Source organism: Pteropus alecto, unplaced genomic scaffold, assembly GCF_000325575.1.
Source record: "Pteropus alecto unplaced genomic scaffold, ASM32557v1 scaffold24, whole genome shotgun sequence".
Taxonomy (NCBI): Eukaryota; Metazoa; Chordata; class Mammalia; order Chiroptera; family Pteropodidae; genus Pteropus; species Pteropus alecto.
In genome coordinates this window covers 7,312,336-7,327,170 of record NW_006439192.1, presented here as the reverse complement: position 1 = coordinate 7,327,170, position 14,835 = coordinate 7,312,336, and the positions used below count along the sequence as shown (strand labels likewise).

The 14,835-nt window shown below is 33.3% G+C and overlaps 1 long non-coding RNA gene across 1 annotated transcript in view; it reads right to left on the bottom strand.

Annotated features, from left to right (window-relative positions):
- Positions 1 to 14,835, bottom strand: part of LOC112483340 — a 42,143-nt gene that overhangs the window by 12,104 nt on the left and 15,204 nt on the right. Inside the window, exon 2 of the long non-coding RNA XR_003047615.1 lies at positions 11,478 to 11,628. This is a non-coding gene — a long non-coding RNA (uncharacterized LOC112483340). The remainder of the gene's footprint in view (positions 1 to 11,477; positions 11,629 to 14,835) is intronic.

The window sequence follows — 14,835 nt, the reverse complement described above, 5'->3', positions numbered from 1 at the left end:
AAGAGAAAATATGGAAATAAAATTCTGAATGTTATACTAGCCTGGAAAATTTCACTGATTCCATGTAGGTTCTGAAAGAATCTTTATGTGATCTTTCTTTCCAAGATTACAGAACATTATATAATTATTATATAAACTTAATAAATATCATTGTGAATATTTAGCCCTTTTGCAATCTGTTATTATGATTATAAGATTCAGAACTTGGAGGAAAAGTATAAAAGTTCTCACTAGGAAAAAAAAAAGGCTGGCCTGAGTATGTTTTGAGTAATGTTAAATATTTCTTGTAGTCCCCCAAGATGCACTGAACATGGAGACATTTCATTCTAGGCTGTCAAAAATTGGGAAAAATGCAGTAAATAGTATAGAAGTTTTCATATCTTGATCAGTTCTAAAATATTATACAAATGAATTACAAATAAAAATTTGACTAATTCAACATGAAGCTCAAATTGAGGAAGGGAATATATCATTCAATTAAGCTATTTATTTTGAGATCATTGTAGGTTCATGTGCAGTTGTAAGAAATAATATAGAGCGATATCATGTGCTCTTGAAGACATTTCCCCAATGGTATCTCATAAAACTATATAGCACAATAGCACACCAAGATATTGATATTGATACTATCAAGATTCAGAACATTTACATCACCACAAAGATCCCTCTTGTTGCCTTCTAAGCCACACCCCACTTTCTTAACCCACAGCAATCACTAATTTGTGTTTCATTTTTATAATTATATATTTTGGAGAATATTATATAATGGGGTCATACAGTATGCAATCTTTTAGGATTTTTTTTTGTTTGTTTTTACTCAGAATTCTCTGGAGTTTCCTCCAGATTATATGTATTAATAGCTTGTTCCTTTTTATTACTGAGTGGTATTCCGCAGCATGAATATAATACAGTCTGTTTAACCATTCATCATTTATAGGATATCTCAGTTGTTTCCAGTTTGGAGGGATTACAAATACAGATATTATGAACTTTCATATACAAGTTTTTGTGTGAACATTAGTTTTTATCTGGAAAAATGCCCAGGAGTGCAATTGCTGGTTCATAGCATAGTTGCATTTTTAAAAAACTGTCAAACTGTTTTCCAGACTGGCTGCATCATATTACATTCCCATTAGCAATGTATGAGTGATCTAGTTTCTCCAAATTCTCATCAGAATTTAGTATTGGCATCATTTTCTATTTTAGCTATTTCGATAAGTGTGTAGTGATAACTCATCATAAAAAATTATAATTTGCATTTTCCTCGTGAATAATGACAATGAGCATCTTTTCATGCAATTATCTGCCATGGATGTCTGTATATCTTCTTTTGTGAAATATCTGTTCATATCTTTCCCACATAGTCTAATGAGTTTTTTTTTTTTTTTTTTTTTTTTTTTTTTGGTTTTTACAGTTTTTTTTTTTTTTTACTGTTGAGTTTTGACAGTTCTTATATATTCCAGATGCTGGTCTTTGTTGGAGATGTAGCTTGCAAATACTTTATTCCAGAGTGTACCTTGTCTTTTTATCCTTTAACATGGTCTTTTGCAGAGCAAAGTTTTTAATTTTTATAAAGTCTAACATCAATTTTTTTTTTATGAATCATACTTATGATGTCAAATTTAAGAACTCTTCACCTTGTCGCAGATTCCAAAAATTTTCTCCTGTGTCCTTTTCCTAAAAATTTTATAGTATAACATTTTACATTTGAGTCCATGATTCACTTGGAGTTAGTTTTTGTATAAGTTATGAGGCTTAAGGTTAGTATTTTTGCCTATGGATGTCCAATTGCTCCAACACCATTTTTTGAAAAGGTGGTTTTTCCTTCATTGAATTTCTTTGCATTTTTGTAGAAAACAGGTGGGGTATATTTGTGTGACTGTATTTCCATGTTTTGTTACTGAATGTGTCTATGTCTTCAACCAATAACACATTTTATTACCATATCTGTATAAGTCTTGAAATTGAATTGACTGATTTCTGTAATTTTATGCTTCTTTTCCAAAATTGTTTTAGCTATTCTATTTCCTTTGACTTTTTCATATAAATTTTAGAATAATCTTTATATTTACAAAAAATCTTTCTGGGATTTTGACATAAATTTTGTTAAACTTGTGTGTCAACTTGGGAAAAAATTGATATTTTTATTATGTTGAAACTTCCAACCTATGACTACACGATATCTTTCTATTTATTTAGATATTCTTTGATTTTTTATCAGTATTTTGTAGTTTTAATATATAAGTGATTTACATGTTTTACTAGATTTATACCTAAATATTTTAAGTGATTGTAAATAATGTTATATTTTTAATTTCAGTGTACAAATGCACATGCTAATATAAAACAATATAATTGGTTTGGCATGCTTATCTTGTATCCTGCAACTTTCTCTTATTAATTCTAGAGGGTTTTTTTTTCTTTTGTTATCATTGTTGTTGCTGTTTCCCTAAATTCCTTGGGATTTCCTACAGAGACAATCATCTCATCTGCAAATAGAGACCATTGTAATTTTTCCTTTTTAATCTACATAACTATTATTCCCTTCTCTTGCTATATTGCTGCAATTTCTAGCACTCTGTTGAATAAGAGTGGTAAAAATGGAAATTCTTGCTTTTTTCTTGATCTTAGGAAGAAAGCATTCAGTCTTATATCTTTAAGTATGTTAGTTGTAGATTTTTAAAGATTTTTAAAACTAAGTTATAGATGTTTCCTCTATGCCCATTTTTATGAAAATTTTAATCAGAATAGGTATTGAATTTTGTCCAATGACTTTTCTGCATCATTGATGTGATCATGTGATCTTTATTTTTTATAGTCTCTTTGGATTACATTGATTGACTTTTTCTTTCATCCCTGAAATAAACTCTCCACGTTCATGGTGTATAATTCTTTTTATTTTTTGTTGAATTCTACTTGTTAATATTTTGTTAAAGATTTTTGTCGACATTTATGACAGATATTGGTCTGCAAAATTTTTGTTTTTGTATTGTTTTTTGTCTCTTTTTTTTCTTGTAATTGCATGATACTTGCTTAATAAAATAAATTAGAAACTCTTCTATTTTCTGGAAGAGATTATTTAGAATTGGTGTATTCTTCTTAGACCTTTTGACAGAATTCTCAATGAAATCATCTGGGTTTCAAAATTACATTTTGAGAATCTTTTGAAATTACGAATTTCTTTAATGGTTATAGGGCTATTTAAATGACCTATTTCATGTAGGGGAAGTTGTGGTAAATTTTGAGGAATTGATCTATTTCATCTAAATTGTCAAATTCATATGTGTGAGGTTGCTCCTTATTATCTTTTGTATCTGCAATGTCTGTAGTCATGTTCCTGATGTCTGCAATGTCTATAGTGATAACTCTTATATGATTCCCGATCTTACTAATTTGTGTCTTCTCTTTTTGTTTCATTCTTCCCAGAGATTTGCCAATTTTATTGATCTTTTCAAAAATCAGCTCTTTGTTTCATCATCTCCATTGTGTTTTTTTATTCAATTTCATTGATTTCTGCTCTTATCTATATTATTTCTTTCCATTTACTTTAGGTTTATTTTGCTATTATTTTTCTAAGTTTTGAGGTAAGAACTTAGATTTTTCAAATTAAATTTATTTGAATAACATTGGTTAATAACACTATGTGAGTTTCAAGGGTATAATGCTCTAATATATCATCAATATATTGCATTGTGTACTCACCACCCAAAATCTAGTCTCCTTCTGTCACCATGTATTTGATCCCTTTACCTTCTTCATCCTTCCCTTAGCACCCTTCCCCTCTGGCAGCCACAATATTGTTATCTGTGTCTATGAGTGTGAAGAACTTAGATTTTTGATTTGTCTTCTCTTTTGTAATGTATACATTAAGTGCTATAAATTTCCCTTTCAGTGCTATTTTAGCTGTGTTCCATAAATTTTGATGTATTTTATTTTTATTCCATTCAATTCAATGTATTTCTTGATTTTCTTTGAGGCATTCCTTTGTCACATGGATTATTTCAAATTATGTTATTTAGTTTCCAATTGATTAAAGATTTTTTTATTAACTGTTATCTTTTAGTTATTGATATCTAGATTGTTGCCATTGTTTTCAGGAAAAAAAATCTCTGTGGTTTAAATTCTTTAACTTTTTTGAGGTTAGTTTTATGCCTAGGATATAGTCTGCTTTGGTATACGTTCTGTGGGCACTTGAAAGAAAGCATATTCTGAGGTTGTTGGGTTGCATGCTCCATAAATGCTGATTAAATTCTGTTGTTGGTAGTATTGTTTAGTTCTTCCACATCCTTGCTGATTATCAGTCTAGTTATTCTATCATTTGTTTAAAAAGGAGTGTCAAGTGTATCTTTTTGTATAGCTTTTTTTAAGTTTTGTCTTTAGATATTACATTATATAAACATGACATAGAAATTTGCTGGTTTTATCAGCTTAAATGGAGTATAGAAAACTTTATCCTTCCTCATTTATAATATAATTACTTAAATAATTCTTCTACATACATTTGGAACTACGTAGAACATTGCTAATAATTTTTGCTTCAACTGTCTAACATAATTTAGAAAACTCAAAGAAAGTCTGCATTTATTTTTTTGCTATCCACGTTTTCTCTTCCTTCCTGATGTTCCTAAGGTCCTAACTTTATTATATTTTTTATATTCCTTTAGCTACTTTTTTGCAATAGATCTGCTAGTGGCAAATTCTCTTAGTTTTTCTTCATTTGAAAATGACTTGAAATCATGCTAAGCGAAATAAGCCAGACAGAAAAGTTGAAAATCACGTGATATCACTTATATGTGGGATATAAATCTAAAAACAACAAATGAACAGGACAAACAAACAGAGACTCGTGGACATAGGCAATCGATTAGTGGTTACCAGAAAGTAGGGGGTAGGGGAGAGGGGGGAGATAGATGGGGTAAAGGGGGTCAAATATGTGGTGACAGAAAGAAATCTAACTATGGGAGGTGAATACACAGTGTAAATATATATATGCCTTACTGCTAAAAAATAAATAAATAAAATGCAAAAAAAAAAGAAAACGACTTGATTTCCCTTTTATTTCAGTAGGTTATTTTCACTGGATATAGGACTCAGTGTTGACAGTGCTTTTCTTTCTGTGCTTGAAAAATGTGTCACTTCCTTTTGCCCTTGGGCAAAAGAAATTCACTGTCATTTGAATTTTTTCTCCCATATTACTTTTGAAATTTTCACTTTATTTTTGGTTCTTAGAGATGTGGCTAGTTGATATGTCTTAGTATGGGTTTCTTTATGCTTATCATGTTTGGGGGTTTGCTCACTTTCTTTAATTTGTAGGTTTTCTTTTGTCATATTTGGAATGATTTTAGCCACTTTCTTCGACCTTTTATAACTACATCTTTTTTTTTCTCTCCTTGGACTTCGATGGCATGAATGATAGATCTTTGTTATAGTCTCACAGGTCCCTGAGGCTCTGTTGTTGTAGTTGTTTTTAATACTCAATTATCTCATTGTTCAGATTGTGTAATTTTTGTTGTTTCATTTTTCAGTTCGCTGATTCTTTCCACTGCCTTCTCTATTCTGCTGAGGATATCATCCACTATATTTTTAATTTTAGCTATTGTATTTTTTTGGTTCTAAAATTTCTGTTTGTTTTTTCTTATCCCTTTCCTGTTTTTGTGAGAGTTTCTATTTTTCTTTTCCTATTCAAGTATGTTTTTAATTGTTTATTGAAGCATTTTTATGATAGCTTCTTTAAAATCTTTGTCAGATAATTCTAACATTTTTGTCATGTCAGAATGGCATCTATTATGAACTGAATTGCGTCCTCCTCAACCCCCAGAATCTATATGTTGAAGCCCTAACTCCCAGTAACTCAGAATGTGACTCTATTTGAAGATAGAATATTTAAAGAGGTAGTTAAATTAAAATGAAGTCACACAGATGGGCCCTGATCTAATATGACTATGCTCTGATGAAAAAAAAAAAAAAAGGAAAAAGGATAAAAGGAGAGGATATGGACATACACAGGGTAAGATCCAGTGAAGACACTGGAAAATGACAGCCATGTACAAGCCAAGGAAAAAGACGTCAGAATGAAACTGACCCTACTAAAATCTTAATTTTGAACTTCTAGCCTTCAGAACTGAGAGGAAATAAATTCCTGTTGTTTAATCAACCCAGACTGTGGTATTTGCTATGGAAGCCCTAGCAAACTAATACAGTACTATTGATTGTCCTTTTAAATTCAATTTGCGATCTTCTTGGGTCTTGATATGGTGAGAAACCTAGACATTATTATTATTATTATTATTATTATTATTATTACTACTATTACTATATTACAAGGCTCTGGATCTTATCTAATACTTCTATTACAGTTGGCTTCCACTGACAATGTCCTAGCAGGGGACAGGGAGGGTGACTTTTCACTGACAGGTAGAGGTAAAAGTCAATCTTTTTCACTTGGCCTCTGTTGACATCTGAAGTCATCTGTTTTTATGGTGGTATAGGGGTGCCTGCTTTCCAGTAGTCCTAAACTGGTAGCTGTCTGAGGATAGGAGAGCCTGCTCCCTACATGGCCTCCTTTGAGATAATGGGGAGGTATGGACTTGTTACCAGTGGGTTTCTTCTGACAACCGAGCAAAGAAGTGAGGGTCATCTTGTTACTGCCATGTGAAGATGAATGTTCAGGCTCTCCACATGGTTTCCACTGACACTGCAGTGGTGGGTCATATAGTGGAGATCAAATTCTCACCTCCTTATTTGGCCTTTTTGATAGCATCTGATGGGGCAGGAAATTTGGGGTGCTTCATTACAATTTGGCAAAGGTGGCAGTTTAGGCTTGCTGCCTGGCCTTTCTTGGTATGGGTGGAACTAGGGTCACAGTTTTGTTTCTTGTGGTATTTGGCTGGAGTAGAGGAACTATTTTTGTCTTGCTTGACTGCCTATTTCCTGTTCACTGGCTTAAGAATTAGTCTTTTTTGTCTTTTTGGTCTGTGCCTGTTGACGTTTCCAGCTGCTGGTTTCTTTAGCTTCAAGCTGGGATATATGAGGCAAAAAGAAAACTCAGGAATTCACCACTGTGTTGTTCTTCAGGTCTCGAGTCCTCTAGCTGGTCTTGTTTATCCTCTTTACCTTTCTGTCTTTTCTTTTTCTTATACATATAAACAAAGATTTTAGTTGTACTTAGTGAAAGGAATAAAGAAAAGTGCATCTATTGCATCTTCCTGGAAGTGGAAGTTAGATATGTTTTTAAGAGTTGTAATCACTTTCATTGTTGATGCAATTAACTGAAAAATGTCAAACTCAATTTTATCATTATGACTTGGCTATTAAAATTCTCATTACCTTCTACATTTTAAAAATTATCTGTGTGCTGGAGTAAGAAACAATATTACCTTTTTTTAAAACAAAAGGTAATTTGATTATTTTATTGCATTAAGAATTATTACATGTGAAATTACTATAAAGGTAATCAAAACCTCGATTCACTAAATTTCAACTAGTGACCAGTCTCCTAAGATCACAAATTGTCAACAAAAGCAAAGGGTGTTTGGTTTGGAAGTATCTGTTAGAAGGTAAAAATTGGTTTAGAGTCATAACTAATAGCTAAATATACATGGAATAATTTAAAATAAATGGAGCATGACAATGCAAACAAAATTAGGCACTAATTCTGGGAAACTAGCTGATGGTGATAAAGTGGAAACAAAACTAATTCAAGGATGTAGAGAACTGGACTTGAGTCTCACCTTGACTTCTAATCAACTATGGAATCTTGCTCAAGTCAGTTAAACTTCCTAAAACCACAGTTACTGTTATTTAGAGTTGAATGAGTTTATTCACTATACAAGTGAAAACTGATATTATTATTATTAGGAGATATATATATATATATATATATACACACACACATATATCTATATGATAACTATTATTTTGGAAGCGTGTATATGTATTTGGAGGTTTTGAAATGCTGCAGGTCATAGATTTCTAGAATAAAAAAGAACATTTAAAGTTATCTAGGTAAGTTTCTATAGATCATTGGTTCTCAAATGTGGCTGCGCATTAGAATTACCTGGGGAGCTTTCTAAAAGCTTCAATGCCCTGGACCATCTCCCAGAAATTTTGATTTAACTGATATAGGGTGAGGCCTAATCATTAGTACTTTTGTAAAGCTCCCCAGGTGACTTTAATGTGTATAGGGTTGAGGCTCACCAATCTTGATAAATGTTTCCAGTCCTGTCTCAAGATGTCATTCAGCCTGAGTAATTCAAAATTACCATTGGTCTAGTAACTTTCTAACCAGGGTTGGAGAAGAGGGCTAGTTTCTTTTAACTCCTTTACTCTTGTCCCTATCCCCCCGAAATGAGGCCTTAACACGGACATTTTGAAAATGTTCCATGGTGATTCTGACACATATCTTGTACTTTCAGACTGTCCACCCCACCTCCTTTTTTCTTATCTTCTATTCTTCCAGTTAGAAGTTGACCTGTTTGAAAACTTATGATGGGAAACTCACTGGCTCCTGGGCATCTAATTTTATCTTCAATAACTCTTCAATAAGATACAACGTAAAAGTGACGAAGACACAGATCTCAGCTCGATATAAAGAAGATCAATGTGGTAATTTAAAAACAAATCACAACATAAGTTAGAATATCTCTTGAAAACAGCTTATTTGCTGGTTTTTTTTTTTTTTTTTTAATATTTACTACATTTCACTTACTAGGCCTTTTACCTCAAAACAATCCTGTGGAGATGTTATGATTATCTCCACTTTTTAAAGAAAAAGCCTATTTTTCTAATTTTCATAGATGAGAAACCTGAGGCACATGGAACATAAATAAATTGACAGTCAGCCAGTAAATGATCGAGTGGAATTTAAATATTGCAATCGCTCCCATGGCTAGAGTTTGACCCATGATTTACATCCATGGCCAGGTTCACTTGGGTTTTCTTCCTTTCTATTTTTTTCTTTACTATGAATTGGTGCTCTTCTAATATGTCCAAAATATATTTTCAAGACTGGTACATGTCTATGAAGAACAGTTTGATACAAAAAGAAGCAAAGGGAAGCTGTTGTGGCCAACATTCAAGAATGTATTGAAGACAGGATTTGAGTGATAGATCTAGGAATAGTTTTATGAAAGACAATACCAGTGGGGGCAAGGTGGACTAACTCAGCTGGCTCTTCTTCCGGCTAGGCTAGCTAAGTTTGAACTTAGGTCATCCCTTGCATTTAAAGGCAACCTCTGTCACTCCCAGAAGGAGCTCTCTGCTGGCGGTTCAGTAATTCACTGCTGACTGGGCTTGCGTCATAAGAGAACACTTTAAATATTTAAACTTTGTCTTTTTCCTGATGCAGAGCAGGAAAGATGATTTTCCAAGGAATTTAGCATTAAACTCAGGCAATTTGTACAGCTGCGCATATAAATGGCTTTTCACATAATCTCTAGAGGCCAGGGTCAGTGTTCTCGTGCATTTTAATTCTTAGATGACACAGAGGCATCCTTCTAATTTATGTTTCCTCATAATTGAAAGGAGCTTAATAAAACTGAGGAAGAGGCAGTATGTTTACAGGAATATCGATTTCTGCTGACAGTTGAGCGGAAGTTAATTGTAATTTTAATGTAATTTGTTCCATGGGTGATGTTGAGCCCTGGAACATAACTAAATTCATTTTGAAAGAAATAGTTCTGTGTGTGTGTGTTTGTATGTGTGTGTCTGCGTGTCCACATTATAGTGTTAGAATGACCCAATTATACAGCTATCATGAAGATACCAAATGTAACTTCTCCAGATGAATACTGAAATTATTTTTCCCATAGATATATTTGTTTAAATAAACGAAAGCCTGGCCTTTATTATCAACACAGAATTTTACCCATTCAGGTTTCGAGGTGGCACAGATATAATTTTGCTTGAATTAAATGAACACATTATTTATCAAAGTACGAGTCCTAATTGCTAAAGTTAAGCTTATCTGCATGAACTGTAGTTAATATTTATTCTGGGTGAAGCAGTTTTTATTAAGATTTTTTTCATTTAGTAGAGCAAGAACATGCTAATAGTTTTGTTGGTAATTCAAACATTTCCTGCTGTGGGTAAAACAAATGTAAAACTGAAGAATGATGGTGTTCTCTGGCTCTGAAATTTGCTAATTGCAGAGCTATTCAATTATAGGTAATATCCTTTTATTGCTAATAAGATTACCGTGTGTCAACATGACTGCAATTCTGAAATGGAATTTGCCCAATTTGCCTTGTATAGAATTTAAAACTGTTTTGTGTAAAAGACTTTAGAAAATTAGCATTGAAATATGAATGACAAGAAGAAATCAGTAAAATGCCTAATCTAAAATCTCTTCCCATCCAGATGCTTTTTTGGGGGGCTAGTTTCAAAATGGATTTTACCACCAAAACAATAACAACAACAAAACAACAACAACAGGCAAATGGTTGAATTTACTGTCATCTAGGTTAAAAATTTATTTAACTAGTTTACGATCTGCTTTTATAAAATTTGGTATTTTTCAAATCCTCTCCCCCAGCCAATGTCTAGTATCATATTAGGCACAGAATAAGCAGAGAGTAAATATAGTTTAGATCAGGCAATCAAGAAATCATCAAAATCAACTAATTGGGAGGAAGGGACACACAAGATGTATATTCCTTAATATAATAATCAAGAAATCAAGGTTCTCCAGGGGAACAGAACTAATAGGATACACACACACACACACACACACACACACACACACACAGACATACATATATATACAATTATATATATTATAGAACTAATAATTGATATAGGACATATGAAAATATTCCATATTAATTATATAATTTATACAGAATACTTATATATAATTTATATATAGGGAGAATGAGATTTGTTATAAGGAATTGGTTCATGTTATTATAGAGGCTGGAAGTCTCATGATCTGCTGGCTGCATACTAGAGACCCAGGAAAACCAATGGAGTAAATTTCAGTCCATGTCCAAAGTCCTGAGAATCAAGAGGACCAATGGTGTAAGTGTAAGCCCAGTGCAAGGGCAAAAGACTGATGTCTCAGTTCACACAGCCAGGAGAGAGAGTGAATTTTTCCTTCCTCTGCCTTTTTGTTCTATTCAGGTCCTCAATGGAGTGGATAATTCTCACCCACATTGGGGAGGGCAATCTACTTTACTCAGTCCACTGATTCAAATGCTAATCTCATCTGGAAATACTCCAGCAGAAATACCCAGAACCCTGGAGCGCAGTCAGCATGGCCCATAAAATTAACCATCACACTGGGCCTTACTCTCGACCAATTAAATCCCACTCTTAGATCATAGAACACAAGAATGTGCATGCTCTATTTGATCCCTAGAGTGCTTCTTATTCACATGGAATTTGAGAACTACTGGCTCAAAAAGGTAATTCAGATACCTGATTAATGGTTTTTGTGCCTATCTGGTGCCTTTGGCTGCAAAGACCATGGAATGACTTACCATTTTTTCCTAGGGAGAAGACTGTATTTATCCACTTCTTGTCAAACATAGCTGGAACAGAGGCTTCCATGATGATGATGACCTTTATATCAAATGTTACTGATGATGCCAGCAAATATAGGTATCTAGGCTCCTCTGGACGTAGCAGGACCTTTAAGAATATGAAGGACATATTACTTGGGAAGTCTAATTTCTCCTAGTAAGATGTTATTTCAAAAGGTGTGATCTATGGATCTGTGTATAAGAATAATTTAGTATTCCAGACCCAGTCGATCAAAATCACAGAGACTGGATCCAGAAATCTGTATATCTTAATCTGTATCACAACCCCTACTTCTCTCACCCCGTTCCTAACAGAGTCACTGGCATATGGCGATCTTGGGAAAGAACTTTCTTCTCCTTCCTCTGAATTTTGGACTAATTAGAGAGAACAACCATCTCTGTATGCCCGGAACTTTCCCAGCTTTACCACTAAAAGTCCCATGTCTTGAGTAAATTGGAACAGTTGGTCTTCCTAACTAAGACCTAATTTCAAATCCTGTTCTACCATATATTACCTATAGGGCATTGAAAATGGCACTAAACCATTCTGAGATACAATTTCTTCATCTGTAAAATGGCTATAATAGTCATTTCACAGAGATGTTGTATGGATTAAATAAAATGAGATGTGATTACAAATATAAAACACCTACCAAGCAGACATTCTGTAAATGTTATTTCCTTTCTCTGCCATTGGCAAAATCGTATTCTCAGGCCCAAGGGGGATACTGTTACATACAACAAGAAGGTGGATGCCATTTAATTTGTTTCATCTGCCAAAAAAAGAGAGCTACTTCTTTGTCAGTAAATAACAGGTTGTCATAAGCTATTTTCAGGCAGATTTGTTTTTTATTTTTTTTCCATTTGAAAATATGCAAATTGAGTCTTGATTCACTTCATTTCTATGTAAAATTAATTAACTTAAAATTCTGAATATAAACAAAAAAGAAAAGAGATGAGTTCAAAATTCGGAGTTGTTAGGTTTAGAATTATATAAACAAAAGGAGGTATCACTTCTATAATTTGAGGAGATACATGGACAAAGCCCTTAGGCCAGATTATGTTCCTACTGCTGGCTTTAATAAGCTATGTAGATTTAGCCAGATCTCAATTTTTCTATACCTCAGATTCCATACTTATAAAAAGAATGAACTTGGAATAGTATATTAAATTGATTTCTAAAGTTCCTTCAAGGTTTATGATTCTATTCTAGATAAATTATTATTTTGTTCCTATTTGAATTATCTTAGTAAGAGGAAGTTGGCTACTTTAAGACAGTTAAATGTTGATGCTAAAATAGAGAGATTAATTTTAGATTGTTCTTTATTTTGAATCAAAATTTTCTTTCTATAAGTTATTCTCGCTAGTCTTAAATCTGTCCTTAGAAAAACTCAAAATAACTCTATTTACTTTCTCATAAGTTAGTTCTTCAACTATTTGAAATGAAAAACCCCATTAAACATTGGCAAATTAAAGAAAAAATTACTTTTGCTAGAAGTGGACATGACATGGCCATGTTTTACTATAGTAGATTTGATTGAAGCCTTGAGGATTTCTTAGGCCTAGTGAGACTGTCCAGACCAATTTATAACTGAATAATTAAAATCCAGCATGATGATTTGTATATGCATGTAGAAGCATAAAGTTTGGATAACCAAATAAAAGAACTGACCCTTTCTTATTCAGGTTAGAATAAGAAGTCAAAAATCAAAGATAAGAGTGGACTGAGAAAAGGTTAAGAAGGCAGGAGCTCAGTCATAGAGTGACTCTTTTCTAGAACAAATGTATTTGGCTGGAAGAAATCTCTGTGTAGAAACTGAGAAACAGAAGTGTTCAATCAATAATTGTATCCCAAATTGGAGTTGAGAGGACAGAGGACTTAAATCAAGATTAGAGATAATGTTCATTCCTTCAGTCATTAATTCAAAAAATATTTGTTGAGCACCCACTCTGTGCCAGGCACTATTTGGGCCATGGATATCAGTGGACAAATATAAGCCTAGCTCTTAACCAATGTAGCATAGGGTATCAGATCTACCGGCTGTCAAGAGTCTCCTATTAGCATATTAATGATCTGATTGAGTCTTTCTATGATTAAATTGAGGGAAAGGTTGTGATATACAGCATGTTAAAACATATGAATTTCTAGGTTCATTCTCAGTGATTCTGATTAAATGGTCTGGCATGAGACCCAGGAACATACACTTTTAATAACCTTCCTATATTATTCTGAAACATGAGGCCCATAGGTTATATTTTTAAAACTATCATTTTAAAAGGAGAGATCAGATTTTCTAAGGAATCTGTCCTTTATACTCTTAAAGGGCCCTATTTCACACAAAGGAACCTGTATACCAGCATCTGTGGAAGGAATGCTGTTTATTGATGCATGGCTTATTCAAAGCCCTGACAATCTCTTTAACATTCAACATTCAACATGTTCACGACGACTTCCTTCTTTTCATCACACCTTAGGGATGGATCTGGAATATACTTTCACTTGCCAATGTTATTCTTTAAGGACAAGGCCCAGAATTATCCTTGGTGCTCTGGATACATTCTACTTCTAGTGGTATTTTCATTTTTTTTGGACAGTGAATTTTTATTGTTGCAGCCAAATACTACTTTTTTTCTCCCTCTTTAGTGAAGTTGTGTTTTCAGCTTTTATTGATCTGGTAGTCAGTTAAAACCTTTACATCTTTCACAAATTTCTCAAATAAAATTGTACCATTCAATCACCTCTACACATTTGTGAATCATCCCCTTTACTCAGGGACAAAGACAACTTCTCAATGTGTAATTATCCCATGTTTTATTGAACTTACCTTTACCCCGAGGGCAGCTGCTTCAAAGTCTTAAATCCCTTTTCTGATTTCCAGAATTAATCCACTGTATCTACATCCTTGGATATCAACAGAAATCCAGCTTTTACTACCAAACATAATAATACAGATGATTATCCCCTTGTAATTGTTTACACACAGTGATCTGATCCTCCCACCTGCTCAAATCCTTCAGCATCTTTTGGAAGCAGAATCACAAGCATACTCTATTCTATTCTCAGCTTCTTTGAATGGCCCCTTTATCTCTTGCTTAACTGAAATGTGGCTACAACCGAAGATACTACATCTCTGTAACCCCTTGAATGGAGACTGTTTTTTCTTCTACACTCCACATAACTTAAGTGTCTTTTCTATTCCCTCTTGCTACTTGAAAACTACTCTCTTTCCTCCTTAAGAAGATTAGCCTTTTCCAGGTTCAACTCATCAGACTTTTTTAGCTCTTACTTTCATTACTGTCATTCACCGACACTTGT